This window comes from Sorex fumeus, unplaced genomic scaffold (assembly GCF_029834395.1).
Source record: "Sorex fumeus unplaced genomic scaffold, SorFum_2.1 ptg000019l, whole genome shotgun sequence".
Lineage (NCBI taxonomy): Eukaryota > Metazoa > Chordata > Mammalia > Eulipotyphla > Soricidae > Sorex > Sorex fumeus.
This window is the reverse complement of record NW_026606076.1, coordinates 9,814,421-9,832,247: the sequence shown is the minus strand read 5'-3', so window position 1 is coordinate 9,832,247 and position 17,827 is coordinate 9,814,421.

Genomic DNA, 17,827 nt, shown 5'->3' with positions numbered 1-17,827 from the left:
GAGAGTCAGAAGAATCCAGATTCGCAGTGAATGAATGGAACATTGTGTAGCGCAGATTCCAATGATTTCTGAAGGCTGGGTTATGTGGTCAGGAAAATGAAGAGCTGACCAGGGTTGAGAGGATAGCCAATTGAACAGCACGGCCGTGAGTTTTAACAGGCCGCTGAAAACCAGCTCTGGGTTCCTTGGAATTTCATCAGTGGTGTAAAGAAAACCTGCCGGGAGTGGAGATTCACATGAATTCCAGATTCGCAGTGAATGAGTGGAACATTCTGTAGTGGAGATTCCAATGATTTCTGAAGACTGGATTCTGTGCACAGGAAAATGAAGTGCTGACCAGGGTTGAATTCATAGCCTATTGAACATCACAGTTGTGAGTGTGAAAAGGCCGCTGAAAACCAACCTGTTCTTACTTGGACATTTACCAGTGGTGTAACGCAAGCCTGCCTGGAGTGCAGATTCAGATGAATTCCAGATTCGCAGTGAATGAGTGGAACATTCTGTAGTGGAGATTCCACTGATTTCTGAAGACTGGATTCTGTGCAAAGGAAAATGAAGTGCTGACCAGGGTTGAATTCATAGCCTATTGAACATCACAGTTGTGAGTGTGAAAAGGCCGCTGAAAACCAGCATTTTCTTACTTGGACATTTACCAGTGGTGTAACCAAAGCCTGCCTGGAGTGCAGATTCAGATGAATTTCAGATTCGGAGTGAATGAAAGGAACATTCTGTAGTGGAGATTGCAATGATTTCTGCAGTCTGGATTGTGTGAACAAGAAAATACCGAGCTGCCCAGGTTTGAGTGGATAGCATATTGAGCAGCACTGCTGCGAGTATGAACAGGCCGCAGAATACCAGAATTGGGTTCCCTGGACATTCAAGAGTGGTGTAAGGAAAACCTGCCTGGAGTGGAGAGTCAAATGAATTCCAGATTGGCAGTGAATTAGTGAACACTCTGTCGTGGAGATTCCAATGATTTCTGAAAACAGGGTTAAGTGGACAGGAAAATAAAGAGCGGAGCAGGGTTCCCTGGATAGCCAATTGAAGTGCATGGCTTCGAGTGTGAAAAAGCCGCTGAAAACCAGCATTGGGTTACTTGCACTTTGAAGAGTGGTGTAACGAAAGCCTGCCTGGAGTGCAGATTCTGATGAATTCCAGATTCGCAGTGAATGAAAGGAACATTCTCTAGTGGAGTTTCCAATGACTTCTGAAGTCTGGATAGTGTGGACAGGAAAATGAAGAGCTGACCATTTTTGAGTTGATAGCCAATTAAACAGCACGGATGCCAGTGTGAACAGGCCGCAGAAAACCACTATTGTGTAACTTGGACTCACCCAAGTGATGTAATGAAAACCGGCCAGGGGTGGAGAGTCAGAAGAATTCCAGATTCGCAGTGAACGAATGGTACATTCTGTAGTTCAGATTCCAATGATTTCTGAAGGCTGGGTTTTGTGGACAGGAAAACGTAGAGAAGAACAGGGTTCTGTGGATATCCAAATTAACATCCCGTCTGGGAGTGTGAACATGTCGCTGAAAACCAGCATTGGGTTACTTGGACATTTACTAGTTGTGTAACGATAGACTGCCTGCAGTGCAGATTCAGTGAAAAAATGGCACATTCTGTAGTGGAGATGACAATGATTTCTGAAGACGAGATTGTGTGAACAGGAAAATGCAGGGCTGTTCAGGTTAGAATAGAGAGCCTATTGTACTGCACGTATGCGAGTATGAAAAGGCCACTTAAAACTAGCATTGGGTTACTTGGACATTGACCAGTGGTGTAACGAAAGCCTGCCTGGAGTGCGGATTCAGAAGAATTCCAGATTCCCAGTGAAGGAAAGGAACATTCTGTAGTGGGGATTCCGATAACTTAAGAAGCCTAGATGGTGTGGACAGGAAAAGGAAGAGCTGACCAGAGTTGAGTGGATAGCCAATTGAACAGCACGGATGGAGTTTGAACAGGCCGCCGAAAACCACTATTGTGTTACTTGGACTTTCCCAAGTGGTATAACGAAAACCGGCCTGGAGTGGAGAGTCAGAAGAATCCAGATTCGCAGTGAATGAATGGAACATTGTGTAGCGCAGATTCCAATGATTTCTGAAGGCTGGGTTATGTGGTCAGGAAAATGAAGAGCTGACCAGGGTTGAGAGGATAGCCAATTGAACAGCACGGCCGTGAGTTTTAACAGGCCGCTGAAAACCAGCTCTGGGTTCCTTGGAATTTCATCAGTGGTGTAAAGAAAACCTGCCGGGAGTGGAGATTCACATGAATTCCAGATTCGCAGTGAATGAGTGGAACATTCTGTAGTGGAGATTCCAATGATTTCTGAAGACTGGATTCTGTGCACAGGAAAATGAAGTGCTGACCAGGGTTGAATTCATAGCCTATTGAACATCACAGTTGTGAGTGTGAAAAGGCCGCTGAAAACCAACCTGTTCTTACTTGGACATTTACCAGTGGTGTAACGCAAGCCTGCCTGGAGTGCAGATTCAGATGAATTCCAGATTCGCAGTGAATGAGTGGAACATTCTGTAGTGGAGATTCCACTGATTTCTGAAGACTGGATTCTGTGCAAAGGAAAATGAAGTGCTGACCAGGGTTGAATTCATAGCCTATTGAACATCACAGTTGTGAGTGTGAAAAGGCCGCTGAAAACCAGCATTTTCTTACTTGGACATTTACCAGTGGTGTAACCAAAGCCTGCCTGGAGTGCAGATTCAGATGAATTTCAGATTCGGAGTGAATGAAAGGAACATTCTGTAGTGGAGATTGCAATGATTTCTGCAGTCTGGATTGTGTGAACAAGAAAATACAGAGCTGCCCAGGTTTGAGTGGATAGCACATTGAGCAGCACTGCTGCGAGTATGAACAGGCCGCAGAATACCAGAATTGGGTTCCCTGGACATTCAAGAGTGGTGTAAGGAAAACCTGCCTGGAGTGGAGAGTCAAATGAATTCCAGATTGGCAGTGAATTAGTGAACACTCTGTCGTGGAGATTCCAATGATTTCTGAAAACAGGGTTAAGTGGACAGGAAAATAAAGAGCGGAGCAGGGTTCCATGGATAGCCAATTGAACTGCATGGCTTCGAGTGTGAAAAAGCCGCTGAAAACCAGCATTGGGTTACTTGCACTTTGAAGAGTGGTGTAACGAAAGCCTGCCTGGAGTGCAGATTCTGATGAATTCCAGATTCGCAGTGAATGAAAGGAACATTCTCTAGTGGAGTTTCCAATGACTTCTGAAGTCTGGATAGTGTGGACAGGAAAATGAAGAGCTGACCATTTTTGAGTTGATAGCCAATTAAACAGCATGGATGCCAGTGTGAACAGGCCGCAGAAAACCACTATTGTGTAACTTGGACTCACCCAAGTGATGTAATGAAAACCGGCCAGGGGTGGAGAGTCAGAAGAATTCCAGATTCGCAGTGAACGAATGGTACATTCTGTAGTTCAGATTCCAATGATTTCTGAAGGCTGGGTTTTGTGGACAGGAAAACGTAGAGAAGAACAGGGTTCTGTGGATATCCAAATTAACATCCCGTCTGGGAGTGTGAACATGTCGCTGAAAACCAGCATTGGGTTACTTGGACATTTACTAGTTGTGTAACGATAGACTGCCTGCAGTGCAGATTCAGTGAAAAAATGGCACATTCTGTAGTGGAGATGACAATGATTTCTGAAGACGAGATTGTGTGAACAGGAAAATGCAGGGCTGTTCAGGTTAGAATAGAGAGCCTCTTGTACTGCACGTATGCGAGTATGAAAAGGCCACTTAAAACTAGCATTGGGTTACTTGGACATTGACCAGTGGTGTAACGAAAGCCTGCCTGGAGTGCGGATTCAGAAGAATTCCAGATTCCCAGTGAAGGAAAGGAACATTCTGTAGTGGGGATTCCGATAACTTAAGAAGCCTAGATGGTGTGGACAGGAAAAGGAAGAGCTGACCAGAGTTGAGTGGATAGCCAATTGAACAGCACGGATGGAGTTTGAACAGGCCGCCGAAAACCACTATTGTGTTACTTGGACTTTCCCAAGTGGTATAACGAAAACCGGCCTGGAGTGGAGAGTCAGAAGAATCCAGATTCGCAGTGAATGAATGGAACATTGTGTAGCGCAGATTCCAATGATTTCTGAAGGCTGGGTTATGTGGTCAGGAAAATGAAGAGCTGACCAGGGTTGAGAGGATAGCCAATTGAACAGCACGGCCGTGAGTTTTAACAGGCCGCTGAAAACCAGCTCTGGGTTCCTTGGAATTTCATCAGTGGTGTAAAGAAAACCTGCCGGGAGTGGAGATTCACATGAATTCCAGATTCGCAGTGAATGAGTGGAACATTCTGTAGTGGAGATTCCAATGATTTCTGAAGACTGGATTCTGTGCACAGGAAAATGAAGTGCTGACCAGGGTTGAATTCATAGCCTATTGAACATCACAGTTGTGAGTGTGAAAAGGCCGCTGAAAACCAACCTGTTCTTACTTGGACATTTACCAGTGGTGTAACGCAAGCCTGACTGGAGTGCAGATTCAGATGAATTCCAGATTCGCAGTGAATGAGTGGAACATTCTGTAGTGGAGATTCCACTGATTTCTGAAGACTGGATTCTGTGCAAAGGAAAATGAAGTGCTGACCAGGGTTGAATTCATAGCCTATTGAACATCACAGTTGTGAGTGTGAAAAGGCCGCTGAAAACCAGCATTTTCTTACTTGGACATTTACCAGTGGTGTAACCAAAGCCTGCCTGGAGTGCAGATTCAGATGAATTTCAGATTCGGAGTGAATGAAAGGAACATTCTGTAGTGGAGATTGCAATGATTTCTGCAGTCTGGATTGTGTGAACAAGAAAATACCGAGCTGCCCAGGTTTGAGTGGATAGCATATTGAGCAGCACTGCTGCGAGTATGAACAGGCCGCAGAATACCAGAATTGGGTTCCCTGGACATTCAAGAGTGGTGTAAGGAAAACCTGCCTGGAGTGGAGAGTCAAATGAATTCCAGATTGGCAGTGAATTAGTGAACACTCTGTCGTGGAGATTCCAATGATTTCTGAAAACAGGGTTAAGTGGACAGGAAAATAAAGAGCGGAGCAGGGTTCCCTGGATAGCCAATTGAACTGCATGGCTTCGAGTGTGAAAAAGCCGCTGAAAACCAGCATTGGGTTACTTGCACTTTGAAGAGTGGTGTAACGAAAGCCTGCCTGGAGTGCAGATTCTGATGAATTCCAGATTCGCAGTGAATGAAAGGAACATTCTCTAGTGGAGTTTCCAATGACTTCTGAAGTCTGGATAGTGTGGACAGGAAAATGAAGAGCTGACCATTTTTGAGTTGATAGCCAATTAAACAGCACGGATGCCAGTGTGAACAGGCCGCAGAAAAACACTATTGTGTAACTTGGACTCACCCAAGTGATGTAATGAAAACCGGCCAGGGGTGGAGAGTCAGAAGAATTCCAGATTCGCAGTGAACGAATGGTACATTCTGTAGTTCAGATTCCAATGATTTCTGAAGGCTGGGTTTTGTGGACAGGAAAACGTAGAGAAGAACAGGGTTCTGTGGATATCCAAATTAACATCCCGTCTGGGAGTGTGAACATGTCGCTGAAAACCAGCATTGGGTTACTTGGACATTTACTAGTTGTGTAACGATAGACTGCCTGCAGTGCAGATTCAGTGAAAAAATGGCACATTCTGTAGTGGAGATGACAATGATTTCTGAAGACGAGATTGTGTGAACAGGAAAATGCAGGGCTGTTCAGGTTAGAATAGAGAGCCTATTGTACTGCACGTATGCGAGTATGAAAAGGCCACTTAAAACTAGCATTGGGTTACTTGGACATTGACCAGTGGTGTAACGAAAGCCTGCCTGGAGTGCGGATTCAGAAGAATTCCAGATTCCCAGTGAAGGAAAGGAACATTCTGTAGTGGGGATTCCGATAACTTAAGAAGCCTAGATGGTGTGGACAGGAACATGAAGAGCTGACCAGAGTTGAGTGGATAGCCAACTGAACAGCACGGATGGAGTTTGAACAGGCCGCAGAAAACCACTATTGTGTTACTTGGACTTTCCCAAGTGGTATAACGAAAACCGGCCTGGAGTGGAGAGTCAGAAGAATCCAGATTCGCAGTGAATGAATGGAACATTGTGTAGCGCAGATTCCAATGATTTCTGAAGGCTGGGTTATGTGGTCAGGAAAATGAAGAGCTGACCAGGGTTGAGAGGATAGCCAATTGAACAGCACGGCCGTGAGTTTTAACAGGCCGCTGAAAACCAGCTCTGGGTTCCTTGGAATTTCATCAGTGGTGTAAAGAAAACCTGCCGGGAGTGGAGATTCACATGAATTCCAGATTCGCAGTGAATGAGTGGAACATTTTGTAGTGGAGATTCCAATGATTTCTGAAGACTGGATTCTGTGCACAGGAAAATGAAGTGCTGACCAGGGTTGAATTCATAGCCTATTGAACATCACAGTTGTGAGTGTGAAAAGGCCGCTGAAAACCAACCTGTTCTTACTTGGACATTTACCAGTGGTGTAACGCAAGCCTGCCTGGAGTGCAGATTCAGATGAATTCCAGATTCGCAGTGAATGAGTGGAACATTCTGTAGTGGAGATTCCACTGATTTCTGAAGACTGGATTCTGTGCAAAGGAAAATGAAGTGCTGACCAGGGTTGAATTCATAGCCTATTGAACATCACAGTTGTGAGTGTGAAAAGGCCGCTGAAAACCAGCATTTTCTTACTTGGACATTTACCAGTGGTGTAACCAAAGCCTGCCTGGAGTGCAGATTCAGATGAATTTCAGATTCGGAGTGAATGAAAGGAACATTCTGTAGTGGAGATTGCAATGATTTCTGCAGTCTGGATTGTGTGAACAAGAAAATACCGAGCTGCCCAGGTTTGAGTGGATAGCATATTGAGCAGCACTGCTGCGAGTATGAACAGGCCGCAGAATACCAGAATTGGGTTCCCTGGACATTCAAGAGTGGTGTAAGGAAAACCTGCCTGGAGTGGAGAGTCAAATGAATTCCAGATTGGCAGTGAATTAGTGAACACTCTGTCGTGGAGATTCCAATGATTTCTGAAAACAGGGTTAAGTGGACAGGAAAATAAAGAGCGGAGCAGGGTTCCCTGGATAGCCAATTGAACTGCATGGCTTCGAGTGTGAAAAAGCCGCTGAAAACCAGCATTGGGTTACTTGCACTTTGAAGAGTGGTGTAACGAATGCCTGCCTGGAGTGCAGATTCTGATGAATTCCAGATTCGCAGTGAATGAAAGGAACATTCTCTAGTGGAGTTTCCAATGACTTCTGAAGTCTGGATAGTGTGGACAGGAAAATGAAGAGCTGACCATTTTTGAGTTGATAGCCAATTAAACAGCACGGATGCCAGTGTGAACAGGCCACAGAAAACCACTATTGTGTAACTTGGACTCACCCAAGTGATGTAATGAAAACCGGCCAGGGGTGGAGAGTCAGAAGAATTCCAGATTCGCAGTGAACGAATGGTACATTCTGTAGTTCAGATTCCAATGATTTCTGAAGGCTGGGTTTTGTGGACAGGAAAACGTAGAGAAGAACAGGGTTCTGTGGATATCCAAATTAACATCCCGTCTGGGAGTGTGAACATGTCGCTGAAAACCAGCATTGGGTTACTTGGACATTTACTAGTTGTGTAACGATAGACTGCCTGCAGTGCAGATTCAGTGAAAAAATGGCACATTCTGTAGTGGAGATGACAATGATTTCTGAAGACGAGATTGTGTGAACAGGAAAATGCAGGGCTGTTCAGGTTAGAATAGAGAGCCTATTGTACTGCACGTATGCGAGTATGAAAAGGCCACTTAAAACTAGCATTGGGTTACTTGGACATTGACCAGTGGTGTAACGAAAGCCTGCCTGGAGTGCGGATTCAGAAGAATTCCAGATTCCCAGTGAAGGAAAGGAACATTCTGTAGTGGGGATTCCGATAACTTAAGAAGCCTAGATGGTGTGGACAGGAAAAGAAGAGCTGACCAGAGTTGAGTGGATAGCCAATTGAACAGCACGGATGGAGTTTGAACAGGCCGCAGAAAACCACTATTGTGTTACTTGGACTTTCCCAAGTGGTATAACGAAAACCGGCCTGGAGTGGAGAGTCAGAAGAATCCACATTCGCAGTGAATGAATGGAACATTGTGTAGGGCAGATTCCAATGATTTCTGAAGGCTGGGTTATGTGGTCAGGAAAATGAAGAGCTGACCAGGGTTGAGAGGATAGCCAATTGAACAGCACGGCCGTGAGTTTTAACAGGCCGCTGAAAACCAGCTCTGGGTTCCTTGGAATTTCATCAGTGGTGTAAAGAAAACCTGCCGGGAGTGGAGATTCACATGAATTCCAGATTCGCAGTGAATGAGTGGAACATTCTGTAGTGGAGATTCCAATGATTTCTGAAGACCGGATTCTGTGCACAGGAAAAGGAAGTGCTGACCAGGGTTGAATTCATAGCCTATTGAACATCACAGTTGTGAGTGTGAAAAGGCCGCTGAAAACCAACCTGTTCTTACTTGGACATTTACCAGTGGTGTAACGCAAGCCTGCCTGGAGTGCAGATTCAGATGAATTCCAGATTCGCAGTGAATGAGTGGAACATTCTGTAGTGGAGATTCCACTGATTTCTGAAGACTGGATTCTGTGCAAAGGAAAATGAAGTGCTGACCAGGGTTGAATTCATAGCCTATTGAACATCACAGTTGTGAGTGTGAAAAGGCCGCTGAAAACCAGCATTTTCTTACTTGGATATTTACCAGTGGTGTAACCAAAGCCTGCCTGGAGTGCAGATTCAGATGAATTTCAGATTCGGAGTGAATGAAAGGAACATTCTGTAGTGGAGATTGCAATGATTTCTGCAGTCTGGATTGTGTGAACAAGAAAATACCGAGCTGCCCAGGTTTGAGTGGATAGCATATTGAGCAGCACTGCTGCGAGTATGAACAGGCCGAAGAATACCAGAATTGGGTTCCCTGGACATTCAAGAGTGGTGTAAGGAAAACCTGCCTGGAGTGGAGAGTCAAATGAATTCCAGATTGGCAGTGAATTAGTGAACACTCTGTCGTGGAGATTCCAATGATTTCTGAAAACAGGGTTAAGTGGACAGGAAAATAAAGAGCGGAGCAGGGTTCCCTGGATAGCCAATTGAAGTGCATGGCTTCGAGTGTGAAAAAGCCGCTGAAAACCAGCATTGGGTTACTTGCTCTTTGAAGAGTGGTGTAACGAAAGCCTGCCTGGAGTGCAGATTCTGATGAATTCCAGATTCGCAGTGAATGAAAGGAACATTCTCTAGTGGAGTTTCCAATGACTTCTGAAGTCTGGATAGTGTGGACAGGAAAATGAAGAGCTGACCATTTTTGAGTTGATAGCCAATTAAACAGCACGGATGCCAGTGTGAACAGGCCACAGAAAACCACTATTGTGTAACTTGGACTCACCCAAGTGATGTAATGAAAACCGGCCAGGGGTGGAGAGTCAGAAGAATTCCAGATTCGCAGTGAACGAATGGTACATTCTGTAGTTCAGATTCCAATGATTTCTGAAGGCTGGGTTTTGTGGACAGGAAAACGTAGAGAAGAACAGGGTTCTGTGGATATCCAAATTAACATCCCGTCTGGGAGTGTGAACATGTCGCTGAAAACCAGCATTGGGTTACTTGGACATTTACTAGTTGTGTAACGATAGACTGCCTGCAGTGCAGATTCAGTGAAAAAATGGCACATTCTGTAGTGGAGATGACAATGATTTCTGAAGACGAGATTGTGTGAACAGGAAAATGCAGGGCTGTTCAGGTTAGAATAGAGAGCCTATTGTACTGCACGTATGCGAGTATGAAAAGGCCACTTAAAACTAGCATTGGGTTACTTGGACATTGACCAGTGGTGTAACGAAAGCCTGCCTGGAGTGCGGATTCAGAAGAATTCCAGATTCCCAGTGAAGGAAAGGAACATTCTGTAGTGGGGATTCCGATAACTTAAGAAGCCTAGATGGTGTGGACAGGAACATGAAGAGCTGACCAGAGTTGAGTGGATAGCCAACTGAACAGCACGGATGGAGTTTGAACAGGCCGCAGAAAACCACTATTGTGTTACTTGGACTTTCCCAAGTGGTATAACGAAAACCGGCCTGGAGTGGAGAGTCAGAAGAATCCAGATTCGCAGTGAATGAATGGAACATTGTGTAGCGCAGATTCCAATGATTTCTGAAGGCTGGGTTATGTGGTCAGGAAAATGAAGAGCTGACCAGGGTTGAGAGGATAGCCAATTGAACAGCACGGCCGTGAGTTTTAACAGGCCGCTGAAAACCAGCTCTGGGTTCCTTGGAATTTCATCAGTGGTGTAAAGAAAACCTGCCGGGAGTGGAGATTCACATGAATTCCAGATTCGCAGTGAATGAGTGGAACATTCTGTAGTGGAGATTCCAATGATTTCTGAAGACTGGATTCTGTGCACAGGAAAATGAAGTGCTGACCAGGGTTGAATTCATAGCCTATTGAACATCACAGTTGTGAGTGTGAAAAGGCCGCTGAAAACCAACCTGTTCTTACTTGGACATTTACCAGTGGTGTAACGCAAGCCTGCCTGGAGTGCAGATTCAGATGAATTCCAGATTCGCAGTGAATGAGTGGAACATTCTGTAGTGGAGATTCCACTGATTTCTGAAGACTGGATTCTGTGCAAAGGAAAATGAAGTGCTGACCAGGGTTGAATTCATAGCCTATTGAACATCACAGTTGTGAGTGTGAAAAGGCCGCTGAAAACCAGCATTTTCTTACTTGGACATTTACCAGTGGTGTAACCAAAGCCTGCCTGGAGTGCAGATTCAGATGAATTTCAGATTCGGAGTGAATGAAAGGAACATTCTGTAGTGGAGATTGCAATGATTTCTGCAGTCTGGATTGTGTGAACAAGAAAATACCGAGCTGCCCAGGTTTGAGTGGATAGCATATTGAGCAGCACTGCTGCGAGTATGCACAGGCCGCAGAATACCAGAATTGGGTTCCCTGGACATTCAAGAGTGGTGTAAGGAAAACCTGCCTGGAGTGGAGAGTCAAATGAATTCCAGATTGGCAGTGAATTAGTGAACACTCTGTCGTGGAGATTCCAATGATTTCTGAAAACAGGGTTAAGTGGACAGGAAAATAAAGAGCGGAGCAGGGTTCCCTGGATAGCCAATTGAAGTGCATGGCTTCGAGTGTGAAAAAGCCGCTGAAAACCAGCATTGGGTTACTTGCACTTTGAAGAGTGGTGTAACGAAAGCCTGCCTGGAGTGCAGATTCTGATGAATTCCAGATTCGCAGTGAATGAAAGGAACATTCTCTAGTGGAGTTTCCAATGACTTCTGAAGTCTGGATAGTGTGGACAGGAAAATGAAGAGCTGACCATTTTTGAGTTGATAGCCAATTAAACAGCACGGATGCCAGTGTGAACAGGCCACAGAAAACCACTATTGTGTAACTTGGACTCACCCAAGTGATGTAATGAAAACCGGCCAAGGGTGGAGAGTCAGAAGAATTCCAGATTCGCAGTGAACGAATGGTACATTCTGTAGTTCAGATTCCAATGATTTCTGAAGGCTGGGTTTTGTGGACAGGAAAACGTAGAGAAGAACAGGGTTCTGTGGATATCCAAATTAACATCCCGTCTGGGAGTGTGAACATGTCGCTGAAAACCAGCATTGGGTTACTTGGACATTTACTAGTTGTGTAACGATAGACTGCCTGCAGTGCAGATTCAGTGAAAAAATGGCACATTCTGTAGTGGAGATGACAATGATTTCTGAAGACGAGATTGTGTGAACAGGAAAATGCAGGGCTGTTCAGGTTAGAATAGAGAGCCTATTGTACTGCACGTATGCGAGTATGAAAAGGCCACTTAAAACTAGCATTGCGTTACTTGGACATTGACCAGTGGTGTAACGAAAGCCTGCCTGGAGTGCGGATTCAGAAGAATTCCAGATTCCCAGTGAAGGAAAGGAACATTCTGTAGTGGGGATTCCGATAACTTAAGAAGCCTAGATGGTGTGGACAGGAACATGAAGAGCTGACCAGAGTTGAGTGGATAGCCAATTGAACAGCACGGATGGAGTTTGAACAGGCCGCAGAAAACCACTATTGTGTTACTTGGACTTTCCCAAGTGGTATAACGAAAACCGGCCTGGAGTGGAGAGTCAGAAGAATCCAGATTCGCAGTGAATGAATGGAACATTGTGTAGCGCAGATTCCAATGATTTCTGAAGGCTGGGTTATGTGGTCAGGAAAATGAAGAGCTGACCAGGGTTGAGAGGATAGCCAATTGAACAGCACGGCCGTGAGTTTTAACAGGCCGCTGAAAACCAGCTCTGGGTTCCTTGGAATTTCATCAGTGGTGTAAAGAAAACCTGCCGGGAGTGGAGATTCACATGAATTCCAGATTCGCAGTGAATGAGTGGAACATTCTGTAGTGGAGATTCCAATGATTTCTGAAGACTGGATTCTGTGCACAGGAAAATGAAGTGCTGACCAGGGTTGAATTCATAGCCTATTGAACATCACAGTTGTGAGTGTGAAAAGGCCGCTGAAAACCAGCATTTTCTTACTTGGACATTTACCAGTGGTGTAACCAAAGCCTGCCTGGAGTGCAGATTCAGATGAATTTCAGATTCGGAGTGAATGAAAGGAACATTCTGTAGTGGAGATTGCAATGATTTCTGCAGTCTGGATTGTGTGAACAAGAAAATACCGAGCTGCCCAGGTTTGAGTGGATAGCATATTGAGCAGCACTGCTGCGAGTATGAACAGGCCGCAGAATACCAGAATTGGGTTCCCTGGACATTCAAGAGTGGTGTAAGGAAAACCTGCCTGGAGTGGAGAGTCAAATGAATTCCAGATTGGCAGTGAATTAGTGAACACTCTGTCGTGGAGATTCCAATGATTTCTGAAAACAGGGTTAAGTGGACAGGAAAATAAAGAGCGGAGCAGGGTTCCCTGGATAGCCAATTGAAGCTCATGGCTTCGAGAGTGAAAAAACCGCTGAAAACCAGCATTGGGTTACTTGCACTTTGAAGAGTGGTGTAACGAAAGCCTGCCTGGAGTGCAGATTCTGATGAATTCCAGATTCGCAGTGAATGAAAGGAACATTCTCTAGTGGAGTTTCCAATGACTTCTGAAGTCTGGATAGTGTGGACAGGAAAATGAAGAGCTGACCATTTTTGAGTTGATAGCCAATTAAACAGCACGGATGCCAGTGTGAACAGGCCGCAGAAAACCACTATTGTGTAACTTGGACTCACCCAAGTGATGTAATGAAAACCGGCCAGGGGTGGAGAGTCAGAAGAATTCCAGATTCGCAGTGAACGAATGGTACATTCTGTAGTTCAGATTCCAATGATTTCTGAAGGCTGGGTTTTGTGGACAGGAAAACGTAGAGAAGAACAGGGTTCTGTGGATATCCAAATTAACATCCCGTCTGGGAGTGTGAACATGTCGCTGAAAACCAGCATTGGGTTACTTGGACATTTACTAGTTGTGTAACGATAGACTGCCTGCAGTGCAGATTCAGTGAAAAAATGGCACATTCTGTAGTGGAGATGACAATGATTTCTGAAGACGAGATTGTGTGAACAGGAAAATGCAGGGCTGTTCAGGTTAGAATAGAGAGCCTATTGTACTGCACGTATGCGAGTATGAAAAGGCCACTTAAAACTAGCATTGGGTTACTTGGACATTGACCAGTGGTGTAACGAAAGCCTGCCTGGAGTGCGGATTCAGAAGAATTCCAGATTCCCAGTGAAGGAAAGGAACATTCTGTAGTGGGGATTCCGATAACTTAAGAAGCCTAGATGGTGTGGACAGGAACATGAAGAGCTGACCAGAGTTGAGTGGATAGCCAATTGAACAGCACGGATGGAGTTTGAACAGGCCGCAGAAAACCACTATTGTGTTACTTGGACTTTCCCAAGTGGTATAAGGAAAACCGGCCTGGAGTGGAGAGTCAGAAGAATCCAGATTCGCAGTGAATGAATGGAACATTGTGTAGCGCAGATTCCAATGATTTCTGAAGGCTGGGTTATGTGGACAGGAAAATGAAGAGCTGACCAGGGTTGAGAGGATAGCCAATTGAACAGCACGGCCGTGAGTTTTAACAGGCCGCTGAAAACCAGCTCTGGGTTCCTTGGAATTTCATCAGTGGTGTAAAGAAAACCTGCCGGGAGTGGAGATTCACATGAATTCCAGATTCGCAGTGAATGAGTGGAACATTCTGTAGTGGAGATTCCAATGATTTCTGAAGACTGGATTCTGTGCACAGGAAAATGAAGTGCTGACCAGGGTTGAATTCATAGCCTATTGAACATCACAGTTGTGAGTGTGAAAAGGCCGCTGAAAACCAACCTGTTCTTACTTGGACATTTACCAGTGGTGTAACGCAAGCCTGCCTGGAGTGCAGATTCAGATGAATTCCAGATTCGCAGTGAATGAGTGGAACATTCTGTAGTGGAGATTCCACTGATTTCTGAAGACTGGATTCTGTGCAAAGGAAAATGAAGTGCTGACCAGGGTTGAATTCATAGCCTATTGAACATCACAGTTGTGAGTGTGAAAAGGCCGCTGAAAACCAGCATTTTCTTACTTGGATATTTACCAGTGGTGTAACCAAAGCCTGCCTGGAGTGCAGATTCAGATGAATTTCAGATTCGGAGTGAATGAAAGGAACATTCTGTAGTGGAGATTGCAATGATTTCTGCAGTCTGGATTGTGTGAACAAGAAAATACCGAGCTGCCCAGGTTTGAGTGGATAGCATATTGAGCAGCACTGCTGCGAGTATGAACAGGCCGCAGAATACCAGAATTGGGTTCCCTGGACATTCAAGAGTGGTGTAAGGAAAACCTGCCTGGAGTGGAGAGTCAAATGAATTCCAGATTGGCAGTGAATTAGTGAACACTCTGTCGTGGAGATTCCAATGATTTCTGAAAACAGGGTTAAGTGGACAGGAAAATAAAGAGCGGAGCAGGGTTCCCTGGATAGCCAATTGAACTGCATGGCTTCGAGTGTGAAAAAGCCGCTGAAAACCAGCATTGGGTTACTTGCACTTTGAAGAGTGGTGTAACGAAAGCCTGCCTGGAGTGCAGATTCTGATGAATTCCAGATTCGCAGTGAATGAAAGGAACATTCTCTAGTGGAGTTTCCAATGACTTCTGAAGTCTGGATAGTGTGGACAGGAAAATGAAGAGCTGACCATTTTTGAGTTGATAGCCAATTAAACAGCACGGATGCCAGTGTGAACAGGCCACAGAAAACCACTATTGTGTAACTTGGACTCACCAAAGTGATGTAATGAAAACCGGCCAAGGGTGGAGAGTCAGAAGAATTCCAGATTCGCAGTGAACGAATGGTACATTCTGTAGTTCAGATTCCAATGATTTCTGAAGGCTGGGTTTTGTGGACAGGAAAACGTAGAGAAGAACAGGGTTCTGTGGATATCCAAATTAACATCCCGTCTGGGAGTGTGAACATGTCGCTGAAAACCAGCATTGGGTTACTTGGACATTTACTAGTTGTGTAACGATAGACTGCCTGCAGTGCAGATTCAGTGAAAAAATGGCACATTCTGTAGTGGAGATGACAATGATTTCTGAAGACGAGATTGTGTGAACAGGAAAATGCAGGGCTGTTCAGGTTAGAATAGAGAGCCTATTGTACTGCACGTATGCGAGTATGAAAAGGCCACTTAAAACTAGCATTGGGTTACTTGGACATTGACCAGTGGTGTAACGAAAGCCTGCCTGGAGTGCGGATTCAGAAGAATTCCAGATTCCCAGTGAAGGAAAGGAACATTCTGTAGTGGGGATTCCGATAACTTAAGAAGCCTAGATGGTGTGGACAGGAAAAGGAAGAGCTGACCAGAGTTGAGTGGATAGCCAATTGAACAGCACGGATGGAGTTTGAACAGGCCGCAGAAAACCACTATTGTGTTACTTGGACTTTCCCAAGTGGTATAACGAAAACCGGCCTGGAGTGGAGAGTCAGAAGAATCCAGATTCGCAGTGAATGAATGGAACATTGTGTAGCGCAGATTCCAATGATTTCTGAAGGCTGGGTTATGTGGTCAGGAAAATGAAGAGCTGACCAGGGTTGAGAGGATAGCCAATTGAACAGCACGGCCGTGAGTTTTAACAGGCCGCTGAAAACCAGCTCTGGGTTCCTTGGAATTTCATCAGTGGTGTAAAGAAAACCTGCCGGGAGTGGAGATTCACATGAATTCCAGATTCGCAGTGAATGAGTGGAACATTCTGTAGTGGAGATTCCAATGATTTCTGAAGACTGGATTCTGTGCACAGGAAAATGAAGTGCTGACCAGGGTTGAATTCATAGCCTATTGAACATCACAGTTGTGAGTGTGAAAAGGCCGCTGAAAACCAACCTGTTCTTACTTGGACATTTACCAGTGGTGTAACGCAAGCCTGCCTGGAGTGCAGATTCAGATGAATTCCAGATTCGCAGTGAATGAGTGGAACATTCTGTAGTGGAGATTCCACTGATTTCTGAAGACTGGATTCTGTGCAAAGGAAAATGAAGTGCTGACCAGGGTTGAATTCATAGCCTATTGAACATCACAGTTGTGAGTGTGAAAAGGCCGCTGAAAACCAGCATTTTCTTACTTGGACATTTACCAGTGGTGTAACCAAAGCCTGCCTGGAGTGCAGATTCAGATGAATTTCAGATTCGGAGTGAATGAATGGAACATTCTGTAGTGGAGATTGCAATGATTTCTGCAGTCTGGATTGTGTGAACAAGAAAATACCGAGCTGCCCAGGTTTGAGTGGATAGCATATTGAGCAGCACTGCTGCGAGTATGAACAGGCCGCAGAATACCAGAATTGGGTTCCCTGGACATTCAAGAGTGGTGTAAGGAAAACCTGCCTGGAGTGGAGAGTCAAATGAATTCCAGATTGGCAGTGAATTAGTGAACACTCTGTCGTGAAGATTCCAATGATTTCTGAAAACAGGGTTAAGTGGACAGGAAAATAAAGAGCGGAGCAGGGTTCCCTGGATAGCCAATTGAAGTGCATGGCTTCGAGTGTGAAAAAGCCGCTGAAAACCAGCATTGGGTTACTTGCACTTTGAAGAGTGGTGTAACGAAAGCCTGCCTGGAGTGCAGATTCTGATGAATTCCAGATTCGCAGTGAATGAAAGGAACATTCTCTAGTGGAGTTTCCAATGACTTCTGAAGTCTGGATAGTGTGGACAGGAAAATGAAGAGCTGACCATTTTTGAGTTGATAGCCAATTAAACAGCACGGATGCCAGTGTGAACAGGCCACAGAAAACCACTATTGTGTAACTTGGACTCACCCAAGTGATGTAATGAAAACCGGCCAGGGGTGGAGAGTCAGAAGAATTCCAGATTCGCAGTGAACGAATGGTACATTCTGTAGTTCAGATTCCAATGATTTCTGAAGGCTGGGTTTTGTGGACAGGAAAACGTAGGGAAGAACAGGGTTCTGTGGATATCCAAATTAACATCCCGTCTGGGAGTGTGAACATGTCGCTGAAAACCAGCATTGGGTTACTTGGACATTTACTAGTTGTGTAACGATAGACTGCCTGCAGTGCAGATTCAGTGAAAAAATGGCACATTCTGTAGTGGAGATGACAATGATTTCTGAAGACGAGATTGTGTGAACAGGAAAATGCAGGGCTGTTCAGGTTAGAATAGAGAGCCTATTGTACTGCACGTATGCGAGTATGAAAAGGCCACTTAAAACTAGCATTGGGTTACTTGGACATTGACCAGTGGTGTAACGAAAGCCTGCCTAGAGTGCGGATTCAGAAGA